Consider the following 26,920-nt stretch of genomic DNA (forward strand, 5'->3'; position numbering starts at 1 on the left):
ATTGAAGCCTGTGCAGTTGTGCACACAAGTTGATCGATTTGTGAAGATTTCAAAGGTGCTGTGGATTTATTTGAATACATTCTTTGATATTGTGGTGCCAAATGATTTGTGGGCTGAATGTATGATTGTTATACAATGGCCACATGAAGAGCCAATAAGAGAGGTAATCACAAATGCAGCATCACCTGTAGTTACAGAGAAATATGAAGCAGTGATTACTTTCCTGAAAGGCAAAGTGCCCCGGAAAGATCTTGATTGGTTGCAATTCCAGAGAACTGCACACAAAACGTATGAATCAGGACATGAGTACTATGAAGGGTTGTTGCAGGTGTTTCACCAGCACAGTGGAAGATAATATCCTGATAAAAGTGACATGGGGATTTTTGTATCACAGTTCATACCAGGGTTGAGACCAGAGATCAGTGCGCATAAACACCAAAGTTTAATCTGCTGGCAACATAAATCCCTTGATGGGATCCAGGGATGAAACAGAAAAAGATTAAAGAGAAATTCATACTGGCTCAGACAAAGTTTACTTAGAAAGGGTTTCAGAATTCTTCTTTTGCAGGAAATCGAGGAGGTATGCAGGGAGGTATTGTTCCTTAAGCAGGATTTCAAAATAATCCAAGACGTTTTTGGGGTTCACAGGGTAAAAGCAGAGGTGTTTCAATTGTCCCAGGTTCAGGTATGGATGTTACAACACTGAAGAAAATGACACCTTATCACATTTGTAACAGGGTCAGGCATTGGAAAAGGTAGTGTAGGTTTAATCATGTTACTGCAAATGGAAATACATAAATGCAGAGAGCAATGTAGATGCAGAACATGCAAGCTTTCGATAATGGCAGTTCAGGCTCTGAAATTTCTCAAAGACAGTGCTGAAGGGGAGAAAGATTGTGTGCTTCACTCAGTCTTATAGGTAGACTAGAGTGGTCCATTTGTGGAGGTGAGGTGAATGGCCACTCCGTATCATTCCCTATTGATACAGGTGCTACCAGATCCCCTGCTAGAACTGTGAAAGTCCCAAGTTGTAGGAATTTTCAAATAAACACATTACAAATTCAACCTCAGAAAAGGTTCCTGTAAAAATCGGTTAATGTGAGGAAAAGCAACAGTTTGTTGTGTGTGACATAAGCCCTGCAAATTCATTAGGGAGAGATTTATTTTGCAAGTTGAATTGCACAATTTGCTGTACAACGTATGGTGTTGAATTCCAGACTCATGATGAGGATGTAGAGTTTAAAAAGTTTCAAAAAAAGAAAGCTGTAGGTTTCTTTTCATTAATGATGATTGAAGAATTACCCTCTGATTTGAGAGAAACTGTGAACTAAGAAGTGTGGGTTCTCACAGGGAAAGATATTGGACTAATTAAAGGTGTGAAACCAGTCCGAATTACCTTAAAAGGAAAATGCAGTGTGTCCGAGTACACCGCCGTACCATCTGACCCCAAAAACCATTACAGGAATAACACCTATAATAGAAGACATGATACGGAAAGGAATTTTGAGGGAGCTGATTGAGAGTCCATTTAACTCTTCTATCATGGGTATACAGAAATCCAATGGAATATATAAGATAGTGCAGGACCTTCTGAAATTCAATTACATTATTGTTCCATGGTGTTTGTGGTACAGAATCCAGCCAAAATACTTTTCCAAATTCCATGTACTGCAGAATGGTTTGCAGGTATTGATCTTTGTCACGCTTTCTTCCCAGTGCCATTGCATGAAGATAGACAGTTTTTTACCTTTTTTTTTATCTCAGGAGAGAGTTTTGGCATGGTGCCAAATCCCACATGAGTATACAGAGAGTTTGTAAATTTTTAACTCGATCTTGAAAAATAATTTGGTGTCATTACAGATGCCCTACAGATCAGTAACCGTGCAATATATTGATGACCTACTTGTTACATCAGAGACACAAGAAGATTGTATGCAAGATACCATAATTTTTTTAAATCAACTGGCTGAGAATGGACATAAAGTGTCTCTAGGTAAACTGCAGTACTGTCAAAAAGAAGTTCGATAAATGGGACACATCATTGAAAAATTAGCTGGAAAGTGTCATCAGAGTAAGTGGAAGCAATTCTTCAGATGAATCTACCTTACATTGAGAAAAAGGTTAGCTTTTTGGGGGAAATGGCTGACTACTGTAGACAGTAGATATCAAACTTTTCCCTAGAGACAAAGCCTTTACTGAGGCTGACACACAAGGATGTGTATGATCCACTTCCTTGGTACAACAATTGTTGGAACTCCTTCCCTGAGCTGAAAAAAAAACTTAGTTGTGCCCCTGGACTAGGAATGCTAGATGACAGTAAAGAGTTCAAATTGTTTTGCAGTGAGAGGGAGTGATGTGCAAGGTGTTGCCCGAAAACCTGTAGCACATTTTTTTACTACCCTTTACCATGTTGCTGCAGGACTGCCCGGATGCCTTAAAGCGATTGCCACAGTGAGCACTAGTGTAGAAAAGAGTGAGAGACTAGTGATGGGATTCCCTTTAACTGTAATGGTCCCTTACTCTATTGACACAAACCAAGACCCAATACTTGACTCATAATAGACTCACAAGATACAAGCAGAAGATTTTGTCTTCAGAGAATATTGTGTTAAAAAGATGTCAAGTTTAGAACCTGTCTACATTACTGCCTGCAAATGATACAGCTTGTGATGTAGTTGAACGATGTTTGCACAAAGCCTAGTCCTGATATTAACGATGAACCTCTGAATGAGCCCGATTATGTAATTATTGTGGATGGCTCTTGTATGAGAAACAATGAAGGTACCATGAGAGCTTTTTACGCTGTGTGTAAAATAAATGATGTCATCAAAGCTTCATGGCTTCAAGCCGATACCTCAGCACAAGTCGTATAATTGATTACCCTATCAGAGCATGAAGTTTAACTGCTCAAATGAAAGTGACTCTATTTACAGATATTCAGAACAGATTTTCTGCTGTCCATGATTTTGGGCAATTGTGGTCACACACAGATTTCATGACCTCTTCAGGAACCCCCCATTATAAATGGGGTACATGTGAGAATTATTTGGGATTCTTTCCAGTTGCCTGCAGAAATTGATTTGTTAAATATGCAGCCCATAAAAACGGTAACAGCTGCATTGCCATGGGACATAGGTATTGTTGTATAGCTCCTATATATCCCTATATCGTGTTAAGTTAGCATAGGTACGTTTGAGATTTAAACGCCATTTTTCCTTTCTTGCAACTTCTGCACACGACCCTCATTTGTTGACTTAGCTTTCAACCTAGTAGTTTGCCGTGGTGAATGTGAGAATAATATGTTATTGCTCTGATATCTGCTTTGTTTAATAAAACATGTCTGCACGGAGAGTGCTGAAGTTTCAGGAGCAACACGATATGGAATTGTTATGAGGTCTGATCTCCACGCCTTCATAGTCATAACACAAGTGCAGCCTTTGCCAACTTGGGCTTGAGGCGGGATTGATATTGCTTTGCACGTGAATTGTTAACACACTTGATGCGGTGCACATGCAGAGAGAGAGCTGGTGTATGCTGATGTGATTCCTTCATGCTAGGACACTAAGGTATGGGCCCGCCCTAAAACAACCCAAAGAGACCTTCTTAGATAATAATATAATATATGTGTTAGGGAGGGTGAGATATAAGTGTTGTTAACTCTTATTCATTACAGCATGTTAACATGCTGTCACCATTCGCTTTTTATGTCTTAGTAACTATGCTGATAATTTTGCTACTGATAATAAGTATACTTGTATTATCAAAGATACTGCGCCTGAGAAGACGGCATTAGTAAATAAACATTTCAAATGCACATGTGTCTTCTTTACTCCATGTTCTGGTTTGTAATGATAATATAACGAAAGAGTGTTCATGAGTCCCACGTACCCTGAGGTACTGTAAGTTCATGTTCTGGTTTGTCTAAACATTGGGTGTTTGATATGTCCAATGAGACACTGTAGCTAGCTCGGTAAGGGGTGAGTTGGTTGCTAAGGTAAGTTTTGGGACATCCTAATTTGCCGAGGTTCCACTCCTCTGTGCACAGTTCTGTGTGAGTACAGAAACCCTGCAACATGGCGCCCAACGGTTTCGGTGGTCTTATATCATGACACTCGAGTAGTTTATCATTCATGCCTTAACCCCTTCACATCCGTTTCCGGAAAACGGGGTGTTGGTGAAACCTACCTATTTTTTGAAATAGGTCTTTATTCAAGCTTGATTCTTACTTAAACGGTTTCTTTGAATTACTACCCAGTTGTGCTACAAAGTATTCTTTGTGTTCTCTTGTTTCCAATTCTGTAATGGCGGCAGCGGTGGCTATTGCGCAGCATAGTCGCGTAGCGGTACGCAACCATCTTCAGACGTACCAGGTCCCAGTAGATGGGATGGCTGTGATTTTCGTGGTAAGTGCAGATCCGGCGTTTCCTTACGAGTTGTTTTACTCTTGGGTTACGTTTCCGGCTGTGGACGCTAATTCTGGTTTGTACCACTCCTACACTGCCTCGGATGTCCCGGCTGAATATACGCCATACAGGGCATTGGAAATACCTATTGATCATTGGCAGCATCGAGTTTGGTTTGATGGCGCCCTACCCCACTCTTTGTCCCGTGCGAGGTTAGGTCCACTCTCAATTCCAGGTACTAATTGGCCTGCGTTGGGTGGCTTTACCCCGCACCCGAATCACGGGGCTTGTACCCTGGCAGAAATTCGCAGGCTACATGTAGTTTCCATTTCCGTGATTCGTGCTTTAGTGCAATACATCGGTCGACATCTTCCTGGTGGTCCCCAGGGGGGTGCAGCCGCTCCCATGGAACGAGGCGGAATGCGTCTCAATCCAGTGATGGTAAATTCGGTTTTTGGTGCGCGTCCTGTTGACAACGATGACTTCCCATTCTGGCTAGCAGAGAAGTTTGATCAACTGGAGGCGGTTTTTCCGAATTCTACTCCTGCTGATAAACATAGAATGTTGACGATTACTCTACCGAAGGATATTACTCCTGAACTTGCTGACTGTGACAGCTGGGGAAAAACATTTGCGGCAGTTTATACAAGGTGCTTCGGCACCCCGTCTATGACTGCCCTGCCTGAAATCGTTAGACGTGTTCAGAATGATCACGGTCCAGAGGCAGCGGTTGAATTGGGTATGCGCCTGTGTGGTTCTTTTGAGATTGTAAGTGATCTCATTCTCTCCAATGTTAAAGGAGATGCAGTTAACTTTCAGGTGTCGAATGCTTTGGCTGCTCTGCCCGATGCCGACAAACCCCGCCAGTTAGCAAAGATTGTGGTGGCCGCTTATAAAACGATTGGCCGCACAAGTAGAGGTCTGAAATATTTTCCAGTGAAGGAGAAAAAACAACCACAGGGACAATCTGCAGTGACAGATGCCCAGCCCAAGTCCAAGAAACAGAATTGGCCTAAAAAACAGACACAGGGGAAGCAGACTACGCAGACTCAGGGTCCTTTTCCTGCAATACAAGCTCCTGCGCCACCCGAAAAAGTTTATGATTTGCGCGACCGCGCGATGATTAAATCGCCTGATCGTTTTCAGGGTTCTGATCAACGCTCTCCTCGTTCCTTTCAGGACACATCGGCCCAGAAGACCGGTGGAGGAGGAGGGGGTGGACGTGGACGTGGTGGCCAACAAGGACGTGGCCAGTCCCGCCAGACGGACGGCGCAGTGAAACAGGAGGATTCTACGCCTAGGCGTCCGCAGTTTGCGAAAAAGAAAGTCGCAGCCTAAACAGCGCATCGATATGCCACAGATAGTGAGAACGCGGCTTCGGAATCTGACGTGGGCTCTGACCTTGCTGGACAGCGCGGCGGAGATAACCATAGTCAGAGAGGCGCTGCGTCCACTACTGAGGGTGACAGCGACTGATGTCTACGTTGTGATAGAAACAGCGGATACGAGACTTGCTCCCCCTGAAAGGCTATATGAAATTGTCCTGTTAATTGAAGGTGACATACAGCGTACCGTTAAAGGTGTATTTTGGGAGAATCTGTCTTCTACATATGATATTTTGCTTTCGGAGGCTGACTGGCCCCCACCTTTTGTGCTCGCAGCGCCGCGAGGGGAGGAGGTGATCCTACCCAGTTTCGCGAACACTGTCTCGAAAGAGCATGCGCAGCATTTTGCAGAAGAGTGGGCTCGGGCTCTCGCGCCGGCTCTGTACCGTAACCAATGTGGTTGGGATAAATTGTCGCCTTGCCACGAAATTCCGTTGCGGTCTCAGCCGCAGCCTCAACCTCAATATCCCATTCGACGTGAAGCAAAATCTTCCGTCGCGGAAATCCTTGAACAATTGGAATATCAGGGAGTTATTGAAACGTGTGTGTCACCGATGAATAATCCCCTTTTTACTGTGAATAAACCTGACGGATCATATCGTTTGGTTTTGGATTACCGGCATTTAAACTCGCATTGCCGTAACTGTGCTGTACAGAATACCCACGGCTCTGCCCTAGTGGATAGTCTCGTGCGTAAGCGTTTCAAGACAACGCTTGACATATCCAATGGTTTTTATGCCCACAGATTGGACAGCTTTAGCTCCCAATGGACCAGTTTTACAAGCGCTGGAGTCCAAAAGCAGTTCCGGCGTCTTCCAATGGGCTACAAGAATAGTCCTGGTATATTTACCGCTCGAATTGTCTCTATTCTGGAGGCATTAGACCCTGATGCTTTTTCGTATGTGGATGACATATATCTCACAGACGATGATATTTGGGAGCATCTGTGTCGTGTAAATTCTCTTGTTTGCAACTTCGCAGACATGGGTTACAAATTCAACTTTGCAAAATCGCACATTGCTGAACACACAGTGTTGTTTTTGGGCTATGAGCTCAACAATGAAGGTAGAGGTTTGGCTCCTCACTTCTTGGAGAAGTGCGCACAATTGCGCGCACCGACAACTCTGAAAAAATTACAATCCTTACTGGGCTTTTTGAATTTCGGCAGAACTTACATTCCGGAATATGCCCAGCGTATCAAGCCTTTGTATGCTTTGATACAACCAACTTTCTCAAAATCATGCTGGCTGCCTGAGCATTCAGCCATTTTGCAATCCTTGCAGGCTGATCTGCTCGCTTCTAAATATTTACTGACACGTGATAACCACACCAACCTGGTAATAAGAATAATTCCTGGGACGGTGGGTTTCACCTACCTCACTTTTAATGAAGGTGACACAGTACCTATTGCTTACAAGTCACACTTGTACACCTCGGCTGAGATGCGGTTTCCCACCATAGAAAAGGTTTTAACTGCTGTACAGATGGCTATTCTAAAGGAACGAGCTCTGTCACAGGGGAAGCGCATGCTAGTGGTAACACCCTGTCCTCATTTAGAGGCAGTCACGAAAGCCAGTGTACCCAATTCAAAGGCTTTGCACCCTCGGTGGATTCAATGGGCTGCGTCATTGTCATCCGCAGATGTCATGTTTATTTTTGACGCTTCCTTACGGTCGCAGGAGTACTTGCAGTATGAATTCGTTCATCCTGCTCCTCTGGCGATGCGACCTTTGGAAGACTTCCATTGCATCATTTACACTGATGGGTCGGCGCAGGTTGCGCATGGCTCTAAACATGCCTACGTTTCCGCATGCGCCATTGTGGTCGGTGCTATGTTGAATGATGAGTTCATTTCCAGGGAGGTACACACGTTGCCCCTGGGCGATTGCACCGCACAATTGGCAGAGCTTCGTGCTCTCTTACTAGCTTTGGAGTACGCAGATCCAAGTGTTACTACTCTAATTGTAAGTGATTCTTACTACTGTGTCCAGTCTTACAATGAAAACTTGTTCTTTTGGATTCAAAATGATTTTCATGATTCCAAGGGTAGCACAATAAAACATAAAATGATCTGGGTTCGAGTGGCAGAGCTTAAGGCTATGTTGCCACTCGTTTATGTGATTCATACTCTCGGTCATCAGCGCGTGGGAGTTCACGCTGTTGGCAACTCGCTTGCTGATGAAGCGGCGAAATCAGCAGTATCTACATACTTAGTTGCAGCAGTTACTAGGTCTAAAACCAAGATTGACAGCGACATCTTGGCAGCGATTGCTGCCTCTGAGAAGGGAAGTAAACATCCTGCGGGGTTCCCTTCGAAGTATAAATACCACTTAAGTCCCGAAAAGGTTCCTTTTGTGACAATTCCTGATGTTGGGGAACGGTTGATTCCCAACTCGGATCGCAGAGCAGACTTGATTACAGCGGCTCATGAAGGTGTGGCGTCTGCGCATGCGGGCGTCTCGGCCACTGTAACTCAATTACAATTACGTTTCTGGTGGCGGGGACTGTACAAACAGACGCGTGATTATGTCCTTCTTTGTGACATATGCCAGCAGATTAAACCTTCAACTGCTACGCGTCCGCCTCAGACTCAGTTGTACATTTCTAATAAACCACTAGGCTGTGTTTACTTAGACCACTGCGGTCCATTTTCATCTGATACTGCGTATAAATACATCTTAGTAGCAGTTGACTCATGCACACGCTTTGTGTGGGTATGGCCACATCGCAGCGCTGATTCCCGGACTGTCATCAGAGATTTGCGTATCTTTATAGGGATTTTTGCCTGTGGTACCTTCCATTCGGATCAGGGTCCGGCTTTCGCCTCTAAGGCGTATAAGGATGCCATGACTTCGATGGGGGTCCAAGTCAAGTTTTCGTCACCCTACAGACCTGAGGGTAATTCTGTAGTTGAACGAATGAACCGTGATTTAAAGCAATCTTTGACAGCCCGAGTTATAGGCACTGGCAGAAACTGGCTGGCTCACCTCTATGGCGTGCAGCGTGCACTTAATAATCTCCCTAGAAGGTCTCTGGGTGGGCGGACCCCATACGAAATGCTCTTTGGCATCAAGATGTTCGTCCCTGACCTTGACGGTCTAGACTCGGTGGTTCGCGCCACTTCCTTTGACGCAGATGAACATTGCAATGTTTTACAGAATCTACAAAAGACGAGAGACACTCTTGCAAAGGAACATTTGCCCTCCACATCGGATGATGCGTTGCAGATCCCGGTAGTTGGCTGGCTACCCCAAGTTGGAGAACTGGTTCGAGAGAAGATCGACAACAAGAAGGAGTTTGGTCCCTCATATCGAGCTCCGGTCCCAGTGCTTGGAGTGAAGGGCACAAGAACAGTCATTTTACCACCACTTCCAGGTCGTAAGGAAAACAGGTTTATTTCTATTGACAATGTCAAGATACACAGAGTGGCCGATTCTTCTTAGCATGACACCGGCTGTTTCCTGTCCTTCCATTGTGAGAAATTCAACTATGCCCACTGCTTCTAATAATGAACCTGAGGTGGCCATCGAATTACCTGCTGTTTCCAGTCCATTATTGAATAATTTACCAGGAACTAACCTTGATGAGACAGACTATACATACCCCACTGATTTGTCCATGCCTGACCTGCAAGCTCGTTTAGCCACGGAATCGAGATTTTCATTTGACTCTGCTTCCCTTGCCTCGAAAAAACCCTCTAAAATTGCAGTATATGCTAGCCTGTTTAAAAAACATTTTTTGATACCTCCTTGGATATACATTTGGCTGGTCCTTTTTTCAGTTTACCTTTTTATGTCAATTGGTTTTGTGTTTTATTTTTTTCGAATTATGAATGGACACTATGTCGAGGAGAGAACTTGCATTACTCATTTGAATGGAACTTTGGCCCCACTTTCCTCTTCACATTCTACACACAGATTAAAAAGAGACTTGACTTTGGTTAACATCACAGCGTGGCCTGTTCTGGATGGAATCGCGTGGGATGCAGTTCGTTTTCAGATTCATGGCCCAACGGAAGTCGTTAATGTCCCTAATGTACTAAGAGTTAATATGGGGGATGTGGTGAAACAAAACATTCGTTCTGATGATTGGGAGGTTAATGCTGTGGAGAGTTTGTTTTCTGATTTGAAATATTATGCTGCTTTTGATGCTGAGGATTTATATTTAGAATCTGCTAATTATGGTGAATTGTTCTGTTACCAACATTATGGCAATCACTTCTTACACAAGACATCTTCCCGAAGGGATGCGGTTAATTTTACTCAGTGGGAACATTGCCCAGCACCTACACAAGGGAGTTCAGAAACGTTTCTTAAAAAGTATACTTATTTCACTGACTTTAATCAGTCCAATCCCGAGTCCTTTTATTTTAAATTTAACAAACAGCCACTGTCCAAGGTTCGACTTACAAATACAAAATTGTTGTATTCGAAGGCCTTCCTGGATCAATTATTTATTAGTTACTGGGGGGTATGAGTTATGGAAGGATACCATAGACCTTAAATCAGTTTGGGGCTCAAGGGCCTGGCAGGTACAAGGCACTGAGGCTTTGCACCGTGCATGTCTCATCCCAAATCATATGTGGTTTTTAAATGAAACCGTTTCCCAGACCACATGCTTTGGATTGGCTACATCTAAAAAGTTGAACACCCCGTCTTTCCCGGAGTTGGAGGAATATGAGAATTGGAGTAATTTTACTAAATTGTCCATTAGAGATATACAGGCTCTGCTTCTGAATTCCTCCTTTAACATTTCCAGTATGAATCCCAAGGGTTGGCTGCTTTGGCACCGTAGTGCTGATTCTTGCCAAAAGAGATTTTTAAATATGACTGACGGTTTTAAGACTGTTAGATCTGATCCCCGTTTTGATTTGGGTCATACTGTCACCTCTTACTCTGTGGGCAAGTTATGTCAAGCTTGGCTGAAACATTCAACTTTACCTGCGGTTAAGTATCACCTTTCCAAACTGAATGCAGACGTGGATCTGAATGATTTCATTAAGGGCCCAGCTAATGGCAGGTCGAAAAGGTGGTTATATGGTGTTTACAATGAAATTTGGAAACTCTCACAGATTGAGGCTGCTTCACGCCTTAGGGCTATTGATCAGGCGAATCTTGAGAAAGTGCTTGCAGTTGTTGACAATAGCATTAACGTGCTTTCCTCTAGAATTTACACATTAGATAATATTGTGTCGTCTGTTGTTGATATTGTACATGATGAAGTATCTGTATTATACCATGGTCAAAATCAATTACGTTCGATCATGCAGTTTGCATGGACACTTCAGACTCTGAAAATGGGTAAAGTTCCCTGGGGATACATGAATGTTTCTTCTTTATTTGCACCGTTTAATTTGACAGACAAACAACGCTTGCTTTCAATGCGTGATGCTTCCTTTTCTATGCTCCATATTGAAAGGTTGGAATCTTTACCTTTTTCTGTGGCAGAGGCCACTGCTGCTACGTGGCTTATCCACGGTTTACTAACACTGCCTTTTGCTTTATATAAGTTTTAAAATTGTATGAAATATGTGCCAATAGGTCGTTTTGAACCCTTAGGTAGCGGTTTTCTTCATGAGGTCTGGTCACTCCCATACACATACAGATGTTTCAAGGATGAACAAGAGGTTTATCTAACAGGGGATGAGTGTACTGAGACGCCAGATCATTCTTTAATGTGCAGACACATACAGTTACACGGTTCATGTAATAAGGACAGACCGAATATGGCTTGCGTTTTACAGGGCACGCCAGTTCCTGCTATCATCCCCACGTTTAAATTGTTAGAGAATGGTAGTTATTTAATGCTCAATAATGAAAACTGTTGTGGTTTAATTAAGGGTATAGCTTTCATAGTAACGGTTAGTGAGCGAGTTATTTGCTGCAGAAATGTTCTTTATCCTCCCACACGTGAACATAGGGAGTCTTCCATTTGGCCACAGATACCGACCTTGGGAGCAGAATTCAGCGGCATGGCTAGAATAAGAGCTCTATTGTCCCAGAAAGAGGTGGCCTTGAGCTCGGCCCGTGAAACTTTCGTGCTTCACATTGCTAACACCCGTACGGAGGTTCAGGCTCTATTAAACACTGATTTGCCTTTGCATTTCGGAGCCATGGTCCGTTCTATCTTTAACGCATCCTCCACAACGGGCCTAGCACATTTTTTTAAAGTTGTTAGCGGTGGTCTCGTGACTTCCTTTGAGAAGATTTTTGGAGTCATCCCTGCCTTCTTCCATTCTATTTTTTCATCCTTATTTGGAGGGTTCCCGTTTTTACTTGCATTAGCGGCTGGCGCATTGGTGGTTTTCTGCCTTTTTAAATATGGATGCCATTCCTGTGCAAGACCACGCTCAGCTGCTACTGACGCGGTTTCGCATCCGCATGCTTGATTATTATGGCACACTGCCGTTGGCGACTCTAAGCACGGCTTTTGGATTATCTTTTCGGTTCTCCTATTTCACCTGTGTCCAGCCTGTATTTCGCTGCCTGACCTGTGATTTCCTTTGGGCCATTGATTTGTGTCTCTGCGGACCAATGTCTGCTGACGTCGATTTTGATCAACTGATGAGTCCTATCATTGCTCACGAGTTGGTTTGTTCTGACGAAAGGATTATGGCCTTGGCGGTGGCACATGGACTAATGGGTCCCTGGGATGTGTTGTCGGCAGCGCAAAGTTTCTTGGAACGAAGTTTTCTTGAAAACCCACCGAGCTGTCCTCTGATGGTTATAGAGGATCCGGTGCTGGAAGATCACGTATGTTCCTTTCATCTTTTAAATTGGATGGCTGAACTGTTTTCGGATGAGGACAGTGACTTCCTCCTGGAGGCTGTTGCAGCCTACTTTTCGTATACAGTCTTATCATAGACACTGCCTCAAATTGGCATGCTGATTGATAGCATTTCCTTGTTTTTATTGACTTTTGGTCAAAACATTTTATTTTTGCTTGCCTATTGGCTTGAGCCACATTAAATTTGTGGGCTATTTTTTAGCATTAGTTTTTGTTATTGAATTTTTATTCATGTTCGTTTATAATTGGATTCTGCTCTCATGTGATGGCACTTCTGTTACCTTATTTAGTCCGTTCTCGGATCATGGGGGGGTGTTGTATAGCTCCTATATATCCCTATATCGTGTTAAGTTAGCATAGGTACGTTTGAGATTTAAACGCCATTTTTCCTTTCTTGCAACTTCTGCACACGACCCTCATTTGTTGACTTAGCTTTCAACCTAGTAGTTTGCCGTGGTGAATGTGAGAATAATATGTTATTGCTCTGATATCTGCTTTGTTTAATAAAACATGTCTGCACGGAGAGTGCTGAAGTTTCAGGAGCAACACGATATGGAATTGTTATGAGGTCTGATCTCCACGCCTTCATAGTCATAACACAAGTGCAGCCTTTGCCAACTTGGGCTTGAGGCGGGATTGATATTGCTTTGCACGTAAATTGTTAACACACTTGATGCGGTGCACATGCAGAGAGAGAGCTGGTGTATGCTGATGTGATTCCTTCATGCTAGGACACTAAGGTATGGGCCCGCCCTAAAACAACCCAAAGAGACCTTCTTAGATAATAATATAATATATGTGTTAGGGAGGGTGAGATATAAGTGTTGTTAACTCTTATTCATTACAGCATGTTAACATGCTGTCACCATTCGCTTTTTATGTCTTAGTAACTATGCTGATAATTTTGCTACTGATAATAAGTATACTTGTATTATCAAAGATACTGCGCCTGAGAAGACGGCATTAGTAAATAAACATTTCAAATGCACATGTGTCTTCTTTACTCCATGTTCTGGTTTGTAATGATAATATAACGAAAGAGTGTTCATGAGTCCCACGTACCCTGAGGTACTGTAAGTTCATGTTCTGGTTTGTCTAAACATTGGGTGTTTGATATGTCCAATGAGACACTGTAGCTAGCTCGGTAAGGGGTGAGTTGGTTGCTAAGGTAAGTTTTGGGACATCCTAATTTGCCGAGGTTCCACTCCTCTGTGCACAGTTCTGTGTGAGTACAGAAACCCTGCAACAGTATGCTGATTCAGTTGCACACTATTGTGCCTTGTTTGCCTGCACATTTAATGCAACTTTTGTAAGTGAGTTTGAGGATGACACTTTACATTATATATTGATGACAGTAGCAGATACTTGGGATGAATTGAAGAGAGTACAAGAAAATGTTTCAGTAGAAGAATAAGGTTGGATACGAACAGGTTGTGAGAAAAATGCTAATTACATCTGGAAGTCAGCTGATGGGGTACGAGTGTTACCTGATAGTTTGTTATTTCCAATGGTGCAATACTTTCACAGATACACACATTTAGGGAGGCATTCCATGACACATCTCTTTAGACCGAATTGGAACAGAGAAAAGTTTTGGATGCTTGCAGAAGAAGTATGTCATCGATGTGTGACATGTCAAAAAATGTATGCAAGGAAAAGGACACGTCACACTGAGACACATAGAGAAATCAGGTGTTCCTTTTTAAAAGAATGCAGATGGACTTTATCGAGATGCCAGTCTACAATGGACTGGTCATAGCACGTAGATGGGTGGAAGCCTAACCAACCAGAAGAAATGACAGTCTCACTATACCAAAACTATTCTTACGAGAATTGGTCCCCAGATATGGAATGCCGGTTTCTCCAGAATCAGATAGAGGGACCATGAGGTCCTGATATGATTTACACAGCTTTCCAGAATGAGCAAAGACTGCGTTGCATCTATTGACCTGAAGCTTCAGGTATAGTTGAGCAGCTCAATGCAACCATCAAGTCTCGACAAGCTAAAGATTGTGCTTCAACATTACTGAAATGACCAGAGGCTTTACCTTTGGTGCATATGAGTATTCAAAGTATCCTTGATAGGATTGACTGACATGGTACATTCTGATTTTTACCAGGTTGCAGCTGTCACTAAAGATCCACATCAAGAAAAGTGCGACAACCTACATTGTGGTGATTGGGCTGTGATAAAGAATCATATTTCGAAGACTTATTTGAAAGAAAGATGGAAAAGCCCCTTCCAGGTCCTTTTGGTGACAAACACTGCTGTTAAGTTTGCTGGAGTACCAACTTGGGTGCGCACTTTGCACACCATGAACGTGAGATATCCAGAAGAAGAAATTGTGCTCTTTGGATCTGCACAAAGAGCATTGATGACTGCACCACCACTGGCTGTTAGACTGCAAAGAGCAGTGATATCAAGATCTTGACAACCGCAAGAACGGGGTAAAGATTTACAGACTGCAAAATCAATTTAAGTGCCTATTGTTTCACAAAGTGGTATTGAAGTCACAAACAAAAGAGAAGCAGAAGCAGCAGAAGCTGACCCCCAACATGGAAGCCTTACTGTGACAACATCAGTCCAGCCAAAAGATCCGGGTGAAGAAACAAGCACTGAAATGAGAAAAATAACCATAGAGTTGAATGGCCATAGAACTGCAATCAAGGAAGACTGAGAAAGAGCATATCAGTCAATCAGATTCCATCAACTATCCAGGAGGAGACAGAGTCAAGTGATGAAAGTGATTCAGAAGGAGATCAACAACAGCTGAGTAGTTGAAAAAGAGCAAGAGTGCTTTGTCAAAGGTATTCAGGGTCTGGGTGGTCTTAATATGTGGACAAAGTACTGAATGTCAAAGTAGATTAGTGATGTGAAATCCAAACTTTTTGAACCTCATTGACATCACCACAGTGAGCATTGTTGGATAAGATACTTGACAAAAACAAACTTTACAATTATAAAGAGACATTTGATAAGCCTAAAAGGATTATTTGAAATGTATAAAAGAGACACTGACTAATTCGCATTTTTTATTTTAAAGAAGATTTACCTGGGCCTGAGTCTGCAATAGAAGAATAGGACTAACAATAATAGAAGAACACAGAGTACTGTTAAGTATTGCCTGTATGAAGATTTCTTTGTTGAAAAACTGTTCATAAAAACTTATTAGAATAAGCAGCTACTTACAGAACTCTGCACTGAACTTTTGAACGTGGCTGTTTACAATCTGGTTCTGGACAAATATTTGTTGCCATAGGAATAAGTGCAAATATATTATGTGCTCAATTTTAGTAATATCAGTAATACTGATCACAATAGTGCTAGTAGGGTTTTACGTGACACCTGAGAAAGACAATAGGTCTACAAACATGACTAAAACACATACATACTTGAATGATGAAGAGCAATTGAAAGCCTCATTTACAAACTACAAGGAGAAAGATTACACAACTGATGTTTATTCTAGATCAGAACAGAAATATACACATGCCATGGAAGCAAAAACTCTTATGTCTGTGCTCATATGTCATCATCAACATCTGAAGAAGTCCCATATTATGACATACCATTATCATGTGCAATTTCATGTAGCATATTGTTTTCACTTGAATATAGACAAGAACATTATGAATATTTCTATTCCAACTATGATTTAATACTTTCTAAAAAGCATTTACTAGAAAGCATGAATTTGCATCCGAAGCAAAGGAAATGGACACAGCTTGGTCCTACTTCATGCCACATAGAACTATAGATAGTGTTAAGGCTTATCAAAACATTTTAACCTGCTTAATGAAACCAATAGATAAAGTTGACATTATGGCTTTTGAGGAAAGAAACATTCACATTTCAAACATTCAAATATTAAATCATCAGTGGCCTCGCACTTTATGGAGGCACAACATAATATTTCACAATTGAAGTATTTGATATTGGAGATTGTAGAAAAGACTGAAGGAAGGGACAACACCAAAGCCATGCTGCAACGAGAACATTTTTGGATTCATAAATTAAGCACCCAGAGCCCGGCTGGGCTAAATGAACGCATGGAACTATCATGTTATCTTTAATAGACTTTAATATGTTCCACCTTGCTCTGATAAAAGGACTACTGCACAGTAGAAATGTTATGATATGAGTATCTACATGTACACATTTCATTTTTAGATCACTATTCCCCACACTCACCTAGTGGATCTAACGATAGCTCACTTGTTAGGAGCTTGAGTTTTTGGTTGACAGCAACGGAGGGGTTCAATCCCCGGGTGGGGATTGGTTGTCACGTTTTACCTTCTTTTCATTTTTTTTATATTTGGCATTACTAGTATCACTTATAAGCACCTATAGCAAAAATTTGACATTTTCCTAGGGGATAACGGCACATTAGAACACAGATGCACACACGTCCGCTCGAAGGATTGGGAGTCACGTGATCGGACCAAGAGCCTATAGCGGCTCGTATAGCTGATATTAGGGGTGAGCAATCCGTGAGGAGGTTGTTGAATGACAGGAGTATGTCGGGAAGATAGGCGACGAGTAACCGGAGAGACGCCATCCACAGGGTTTTTTCAGGTTAGTTTGTGTTAGGTAAAGCCAGCAAGGGTTATTGCAACAACGATCAGAAAAGTACATATCGTCGACCCAGCACACTTAACCACAGCCACGTTTTCATTTTATGTTTCTACAGAGTACTTGAACATTTCACACGCGACACGTAAGTGAGACATAGCTATGAAGATAGATGTTTTTAAACACACGGGCTGTTAAGGTTTGATAGGGTGATTTTGATTTAAGACACACATTTGGTTTGTTTAAGCTGAAGCACACGTATACATACTCATGAATGTTACATTTTGATTGTAGATATGATTCCCTGATGAAGGGCGGGATTGACACGCCCGAAATGCATTGGATTTGAATAGAAACTGTGTCGCTGATGGAAATATGATGAAATATTTCACAAACAGTTGAAAGGGAATAAGAAAAAACACTGAAAATAAAAACGTGAAATTGAGTAAGGAACTATTGTTTGGAATCTTCTTTTGACCAAAGAGGAGAACAAGGAGTGCCCATAGGGATGTCTTCAGTGGTTCACTAAAGACACTGTTAGCTATTGTTTGTAGGCGCCCAGGGACGTCGGCGGCCACCTACGGAGCACCCACCACTGAAAAAAGCCCACATTAATAGTAGCTGTGCACTAATCCCCAATTCAAGCTGTTCATCTTTTGCCTTATTTTTAATGCTGTATTTTGACAGATTACTGCTGCAACTGTATGCTTATTGGCGGCTGAGTTTCATGAACTACTCTTAGTGGAAAATGCAACTGCTTTAATTGGATTTCGAGCATGATGCTCTCTTTATCTTAATCTTTTCCTTGGAATTCTGGTCCGGTTCTTCAGAATAGGGTATCTTTCCTCTCTGTAACACACTTGATGCATTATTTGATGATTTATTCTAACCATATTTTTTTGAGATTTCTATGAACTTATTTGAATTTTTTAACTAATCTTAATAAAAAGAACAAAAAGAATCTTACTAAACTCTTACTCAGAAATACATTTTTAAAACTAATTTACACTCTTATCATTGACATAGAACTGTCATTGTGATTTCATTTATGATGATTAAATTACTCCTAATTCAAAACATGGTGGCAAAGATCCGTCACCTGAAGCAAGTTATGACTCGGAAGCCAGTGTGGGAATGGGACTTAACTCAGAAATTGATGGAAAGAAAAAGGTTGAACCATATTATAAAAAAATTTCCCCAACTCGGCGCTATCACAGGTCAGTGTGCAGCCCATTTTTGGGTGGTTTGTGGGCCTGTTTCATGGTCTGGTGAGTCGCGTTTTACTGTTGATTTACTTAATGTTGCCACAAACATTGCCTGCAGTACGCACAAATTCATGCCATCTCTGCTACCTTGCAAAACACCTATACAGATTGTCTTTAAAAATATAAAACTGCCCTGTTTTTCAAATGTAGCTGACTTTTTGATTCACTAATGGGTACTAGTTTTATTTGTGTTCCCTAGCCTATTTTCTGTGTCACTTCAAACCTGCGGCCTGGTCATACCACGCTGGAGCTTCAATGCAGAAACATATGTACAAATGGGCAATTACTGTGCCTCTTCTGTCATTCGTTTCCTGTTAGCTTAGACTGTGTTAAAGGAAACCTTTACTTTTTGTATGTCTGAGAACCATTAAAACAAAAGGACTAGCCATAGAAACTGTAAAACTTACCGGTGAGAAGGGTGTTTGAACTAATATCCATTCTTGGTACTCTTGGCAGTGCATAATCTGCCCCATATTTATCAAAATGTACTGCTCAACGACTTCGTCTTTCTGCACCTCTCAATCAATCAATCAGTAATCTTATAAAGCAGAGCTACTCACCCATGAGAGTCTCAAGGCTCTTGAGGGGGGTGAATCTGTGGTTCAGTCTAAGAGCCAGGTCTTGAGGTCCTTCCTGAATTGCGGCAGCACTGGAGATTGCCTGAGGTGCAGAGGCACGGAGTTCTAGGTCTTTGCAATGAGAAAGGAGAAGGATCTTCCTCCAGACCTTGTCTTGTCTGTGGGATGGTGACCAGGGCCAGATGGGCAGAGTGGTATGCAGGTCCGGCATTGTGGAGGGCTTTGTAGGCATTTGTGAGGAGCTTGAAGGTGAGTCTTTTGTTTACAGGTAGCCAGTGAAGGTCTCTCAGGTGGCCCGAGAAGTGGCTGCAACGTGGGATGTTCAGGAAGAGTCTGGAGGTGGCGTTCATGAAGTTCTGCATTTTTTTGTTCGTTTGTGGCTGGTACCGGCATAAAGTGCATTGCCATGAAGTCGAGTCTGCTGCTGACGTGCACATGAGTGATCGTTTTCCTGGACTCAGAGGGGATTCACTTGAAGATCTTACGAAGCAGGCAGAGTGTGTGGAAGCAAGAGAATAAAACATCATAGAGAGTGAGGAGTCCAGGATGATGCTGAGGCTCTGTTATGTTAGTCAGTGTGTGCCGAAGACATCTACTTTTTACTTTTTTAATCATTGTTCTTTAACATCATTCCTTTGCAAGAGAACATCAGCATTAAGGTTCGTGGAGAATATCGATTTTACTGAATTCAGGTCAGTAAAAGCCAGTATAATGTCTTTTACATGTATTTATTACTATTTAAACAATTTGTTGCTGCAGGTGGAAAATGCCCCATGTACATATTTCTACATTGAGGTGACAGCTTATTTGTCTCTCTAAACAGTTGCGCAATCAATACAATAACAATAATGATTCATATTGAAAATATTTTACAATTATGACACTTTCAGTTAACTTTATTGAGGCAAGGCTTTACCAGTGTGCAGCAATTTGTGCAGGTCTTTTTCCAATTGACACATGAGAGTGTTTGGATACCTTTGGAGCACAAACTACCAGGTTAGCTGAAAGGGGACATTCCCTATTACATATATTCTTAATCACTCAATAATAGTGAATCTGTGTCTCTTTCTCTGTAGTCATTCTGTTGCATTATCAAGGGTGGAAACTTGTTTGCAGTCTTATTTAAGCACTTTACTGGCAGTCAACAGTAGGTAATTATAGTTAGGACTATATTTCCACTTTTTGACTTCATGAAATTTTCCCCCAAAAGTGCCCCGGTGATTCTTGTGCATGGAAAGTTTTGGCACAATTTGTCAAGCAGAAACAGAAACCAATAAAAAGGGGGGCGTCAAAAAAAGCGTTTTTCCAATGTTAATTCTCTAGAGAGCACCTACTGCCCGAAGCCATTGGATGGAACAAATTTGGCAGAAAGGTAGATTTTGGGCCAGAAATAACCCTTCTCGTTATTTGGTGCAAATCTGTTCAGTAGTTTTTGAGATATTGAAAAAAACGTATTTGTATCCTCTGAGGATCCGACAGTCCCAGTGCTAAAATATGATTGCTACAACACTTCAACCAGAAAGTGTTGCCAGCCATCTTAGGACTCAGCTTCAGCAAAATCCCACAAAAAACGTTTTAACAATAGACAAGGGGGCAGGGTGGCAATACCCTGACTCCCTAGCTGTGGTCCTGGGGTCCTCCTGAGACCCTGACAGAGCCAAAACGCACTTTTTAAGAAAATGTTGCTGTGAGAATGTGACTGAGCTGCAAATCCACTGCAAAAATGTAAAAAAGAAATATGTGTGGGCATCTTCGCTTGTTTTTCTTGAAGACCCCAGGTGGTCCAGGTCCTGGGACATTTATATAAAAAGAGGGGGTGCAAAGGGACCCCCATCTAAGGATCTTAGAGCCCTGAGAACCTCCACCTCCCCATGGTATTTTTTAAAACAATGAAGATGGGGTGCTTGGGGCCCCCTCGTCAGACTCTATTACACCCAGGACCACCACCTGCTTGGGGCAAGCAAACAGTGTTGGGGGAGCCACGTGAACCCCTCAAACCCCTGGGACCACCAACTCCCAGTGGCTAAATAGCATAAAAAGGGAGGCCCATGGACCCCACTGGGCCCTGGGGACTACCACCTCCCCGGGAGGCAAATATTTTCAAAAGAATGGGAGAGGCGCTGTGTGGTCCCCCTCTTTTGGGCCATTCCCACCCTGAGGATCACCACCCCCGGGTGGCCTGTGCAGAAGAAACCACCATGTCCTGGGGTGCCAACCCCCGGGACATAACTGTTTTCTTTCCTTGGCGGGAGCTTTGACAGATCCCTCCAAGCAAAACCAAACACTCTGGTTCAGGTGGTCGGGAGCAGGATTCCCTGCCTGGAAACATACGAGCAGGGAAAGAGTTGAAACAATTGCTCCTGCATTGAAGGAGCTGTCTTTCCAGCAGTTCCTTCTGTACAGCAGCAATGCCGGCTCGCTCAGGAGGTGGGGAGCCAGCTGGGACCACAGGCCTTGAGGTTCCCCCAGCGTCTCCGGGTGAGAAGAGAATAAAGAGGCAAAATAAATGTCAGAAACAAGCAGAAAGAGGCAGAATAAAGGTCAGCAAAGAGCAGAAAGAGTCAGGATAAAGGTGATAAACAAGGAGAAATTGTCAGAATAAAGGTCAGAAATGAGCAGAAAGTGGCAAAATAAGGTCAGGAACGAGCAGAAAGGGCAGAATAAAGGTGAGAAATGAGCAAGATTTGACATATTAAAGGTCAGAAGGAACCAGAAAAGTTAGACGAAAGTCAGAAATGAGTAGAAACAGGCAAATAAGAGTGAGAAACGAGCAGAAATAGTCAGAAAAAAGATCAGAAACAAGGAGCAAGAGGCAAAATAAAGGTGAGAAATTAGCAGAAATATGCAAAATAAAGGAAAGAAATGAACATAGGGGCAAAATAGAGATCAGAAACCAGCTAAAAGAGGCAAAATAAAGGTGAGAAACAAGGAGAAAGGCGCAGAATAAAGGTCTGACGGGTGCAGAAAGAGGCACAATATAGATCCGAAGAAATATAGTTTTTAATAATATCAATGTGTTTAATATCGTTTTTAATCATATAGTGGTAAAAATATAATTTTCTAATTATTTGAAATTGGTTAGGTTGGTGTATTAATTTAATGGGTCACTTGGTTTACATTCTGACCTCCGGTCAGAAAGTAAACCGCTGTTCGTCCTGTTGGCTTCCGATAGGCTCAGAGAGCTAGTCCACCAGTCAGAGGCTGGCTAGTAATCTCAAAGGCGGACCTTTCCACACTTGAGATTAAGATGCATGGTTTCCGACATGGTTTACATGCCGGCCTGTCTGACATGGAAACCATGTCGGAAAGCGTGTTTGGGGGCCCTCATCAGCGCCCCTTTGGTGCATGTCCTCCTGTTGGTAGCTGAGGGGACACCAATTATTCCCCCCTGTTGATCCCTGCACTTTGTGGCAGGCACCTTATGGCACCTGTCACGGGGTGCAGGGATGCACAGACCACGCAGCAGGAAGCACCCACTAATACTGCTGGCTCCCAGCACCTCACCGAAGTCCACACCGCATTCCAAGGCTAGGTGTTAGACTGCCAGAAGGAGGTGGCCGAAGAGGTGTGGGTGGGGTTCGACCTCATGGAAGCTGAACTAGATCACATACGTGGGTATCTAAGTCCCATCATGGACCACTTACACTCCCCAACGGAGACCTACACTGCAACAGAGACACATGCATTTGCACATTTCAAGTCCTGAACCACGCCCAGAGCCCTGGTACAATAATTTGCACCCCCATGCTGGACTTGCATTCGCCGTCCCAGTCCACTCCTCTTAGGTATTGAGTGGGAGATGACAAACCTACTGCGTCCACTGTACACAGCACATTGTAATGCTGTAGGGCCGCATGCTTACATTATGGCCACAGGGACACACTCAGATAGTTTGTGGAACTGGGTACGGGCATGTGTGCCCGGCACCTTTATTGCCAGGGCCCCAGTACAGTGACGCCTGTGCTGGATGTGTGTGTGGTGAGCCAGCCCTTATGGAGTGGTTGGTGCTGGCAACAACTAAATGAATGATCACAATTAAAGGGGAAACAGAAAACACCAGAATAACAGAAACAACTGCGAAGCATTATGGTGGTAGCCGCAGCGAGTACAGATGTCACCCAATATGCAATCAGAAGGGTCCATGAGTTGCAGTGCACTGAGGTTGGGGCACCAGAGTGGAGCGTGCTCATGTGAATAAATTGTCTAGATTGTGTCCCATCAGGATATTCCTGCTGCAGCTGCAGTGGGGTGTGTTACACCTGCATCATCTCCCTCATCATCGTCCCAGATCTTCCACACTGCCTGAGATGACATTGCTGTGTGAGCAGTCCACAGCACAAAACTCAATCAGATAAGGGACATGAGTTGTGGTGCACTGAGTTAGTGGCAGCTGAAGAGATGAGCAGGGTATCAAGCTGATGATGGCATCCACGACAAGTGTGAGCAACTCTGATAATCTGGCAGTAAGACTCTTCTGACTATGGTGGTTGTTGGTTGGAGGTGGTCTTGGTGGTGGTGGGGTGTGCATCCTGTGGTGATGCGTCGTCCGGGCAGGTCAGGATTTGATTTGATGTGTGAAGCCAGGTGGATCGTAGTGGAAGGCGGAGGCAGCGGACAGCCGGGGCCACAGACACATGGCGTTGATGACCCCCACTCCCTCGACTCAGAGGCTATCCAATATTCAATCAACAGGGTCCATGATTTGAGCTGAACAGGGTTAGTGGCCCCATTGCACTGCAGCCGGCACAGGCGCACCGCCATGGGACGGTGACTTGCGGTGCACTGAGGTAGGGCCACGCGAGCTAAGCGGGTCCACGTTGATATCCAAGGAGAATGCCGCAGAGGGTTGCAAGGGACAATGGAAGGTGTCCTCCTGGGCATGATGCAGAGGGCCGAAACCAGCAGAAACAGGCAAATGGAGGAGTGGAATGCTGCAGGCTTGTTTGTACCACCAGGTCAGTATCACCTACATGATGAGGAAGACAACCCCCAGGCCATTGATTCAGACACCACCAAATTTCAACCAAAGAGTGTCCATTAATGTCGGGGGGGTCACATTGTTAGTGGCACCGGAGCTGAAACGGGTTGCAGTCTGCGATGAGGCCTGTACATTGATATAAACTCTGCAATAAATAAATCAAGACTCAGTTTCATATATGTGGCCTACTCGACTGCAGTGTAGTCAGGAGGCAAAGGGCCGCAGGGGCACACAGCCACATGTTGTTGGCTTGAGATGTAGAGTTAGTGACACCAGAGCAGTTGTTGGTAGTTTTCGATCACCTCCATAACGATGATCGTTTTTACCTCCGGATTGAACTGCGTCTTCCTCTTACACCTCTCCTTGCGTGCAATGATATGAACTCTGCCATTGAGAAATTAAGGCTCAGTTTCAAATGTGTGACTGTTTTATTTAACCTGTCTTCTTTCTACCTCTGGGGTTTCATGGTCACTCACATGATGTCACCACTAGAACCTTGGGTGACATCATGGAGTGTTTGTGGCTTAGCCTGGTGACAACTGGCAGTTGGAACCAGGCAGGCTGAGTGGCAAGCTAGTCACTCCTGGTGGGTCTTCTTTATAACTTGACTTAACATCCTGAAGACTTGAATAAAGTAACCTACATGATACAAGGCTCCAGCATCTATTTACAACATTTTTGGCGACTTTGGAAAATTTTGGAGCATATTTACAAGGTACAAGAAACGGAAACAAGGAGAAAAGAACCCTCAGCGCAAAACAAAAGCAAGTATTATGAACAGCTCAAGAACATTTAAATTAAAGAACTTTTAAATTGAAATTTAAAGCAGAAGACAAGACATCCACCCTGGTAAGTCCCACCAGTGTCCTGTATAATCGGACAGCCTGAAAACCCACGGTGTAAACCTGCTTAACATTGTATGAGACTTGCTGAAGTTCGCTGGTGTGTAGATGGCTGTTTGTTTAACCTAATCCACCAAGCGTACCAATTGAGATTGAGCAAATCTTTAGGACCACTGTTCAGCGCTGTACTTGCTGTCTGTTGTCAAGTAGCTGAATTGAAAGACACCGTGGGGTGTGAAGAACGAGAACTGAATTCAGCTGTCTTAAGCTTGCATGAATTGAGAAGTGAACTGCGCGGCGGATCGTGTGCCTGAAACTTTTCGAGGTCTAAAATACGCAACTAATATGTTAAAAGCAACCTCAGCTTTCAAACTGGTCAACACGCATTCCATATCTTTTAAAGCTATTTGAAATTGTCAAGGTCAAGAACGCGCAGGGCATCTGTTTAAAAACTGTAAAAAATTTCACATGCCAAACAACACGCAACGTATATATTTATTAGGCAGTTAAATTGTCAGAAAGTTAAGCGCATGCAGCGAAAAATGTTGGAGCTATCCGAACAAGGAGCACACTACATATATTTATAGCCTGAACGGAGTCTTGTGGAAACTGTCTGCACGTATTTTTGGGAACGTTTTTCACTGACATTGTGAGATGTGCCAAGGATATTTCAACTGACTTTGCGAGGTAAACCATGGATATTTCAACTGTCTGTATGTTTTAAAATATAACAAATGCGTGTAGCTTACCTTCCCGATGAAGCTCTTTATGACGTGGGGGTGTTCTCACTTCAATCCGCGCTTGCACGTTTAGAGCAGCGACGTGCCGAGAGCCTCTCAGCCCTACGCAATATCATCACCATGGAAACGTCGTTTGTTCCTAGTGAGACAAATGGTTCGTCGGCAGAATATATTGCCGTTTTGTGCTGACGCAATGGACATCACGTTACAATTGGATCTGTGGCATATGTGACCTTTGAGGAATGCATAAATCAACCACATTGCAGGGGAATTAAATGTGCAAATGATGGTTGTTTAAATCCAACGCTGGCACAAACACTCTGAATGGGACATGGAAGTTAAGCCCGGACGATGCGAGGGGTATTGAAATCCTGATAATGAGGGAAGTATGATCTGTTTTTATGGAGGACGTCGCGAATCTTACCATATTTACAGCGTCTACTTCTACTGAGGAGAACTTTGAGGAAGAACTCGGGTGAGAGACCGCTCACCGGAGCATAAGACATTTTTAACATTATGTATGCTGGTCATTTGTAGTGTATGTCTGGTGCTTTCTGGGGGGTGATGTTTATTGAGTGCATGTTTCAAGGAAAAGAGTGTTTATTTTTTTATTTTTTTATGGTTGATTATAAGTTAATGGTGTGTACAGTAAGTACCTGCATAGTTTTGTGTTGGAACTGCTGTGAGCCACGCAGGGCATTTTCTGGTGGTGTGTGAGCAGCAAGTATTATGTTATCGTACACCTACAGGGTGGTGTTCATCTATAACTTGTTGTTTTGGGGTCAGGAGGGCCCTGTACAGTTTATTATAGAAGGAGTTGCTTTTCAAAATTGTATACATGGCTTGCATGTGTGGTTGTGTGTTGGGAGTTATAAACTTCTGTACTTCTTTTTAAAAGAAGTGTACCCTGTCTCATCTATGGTTTTGGGACAGTTATGGTTCACGGGGAGAGAAATAACCCGTTAAGGTACAGAATCTGTTTTTAAAATTTAAGGGTGGTGAATACCCCATTAGGGAATTGGGGGCGGAACAATGGCTATTCCAAGGTGTAGTTCACGGGGAGGGTTGTACCCCGTTACGGAGCAAAGTGGACTCCATTATTTTTCGTCTAATTAAGTTTGTGTTTGTGTTTCCCAAGGAAAGGGGATGGGACTTGGGACTAGTTGTGTTTGGGATGTGTTGTCGTTGACTTGTGTTTGTAACTGTTTGGGATGTGTTTGTTCTCCATCTGTGGAATGGATGCTATGTGTACTTTCATATGGATGTGTACACACAAGCTAATTTTATTTATTGTATTTCCATCTTGTTGATTTCCCTAAAGGAAGGAGATGTGTTATATTTAACCTGTCTTCTTTCTACCTCTGGGGTTT

This window comes from Lissotriton helveticus, chromosome 6 (assembly GCF_964261635.1).
Source record: "Lissotriton helveticus chromosome 6, aLisHel1.1, whole genome shotgun sequence".
Lineage (NCBI taxonomy): Eukaryota > Metazoa > Chordata > Amphibia > Caudata > Salamandridae > Lissotriton > Lissotriton helveticus.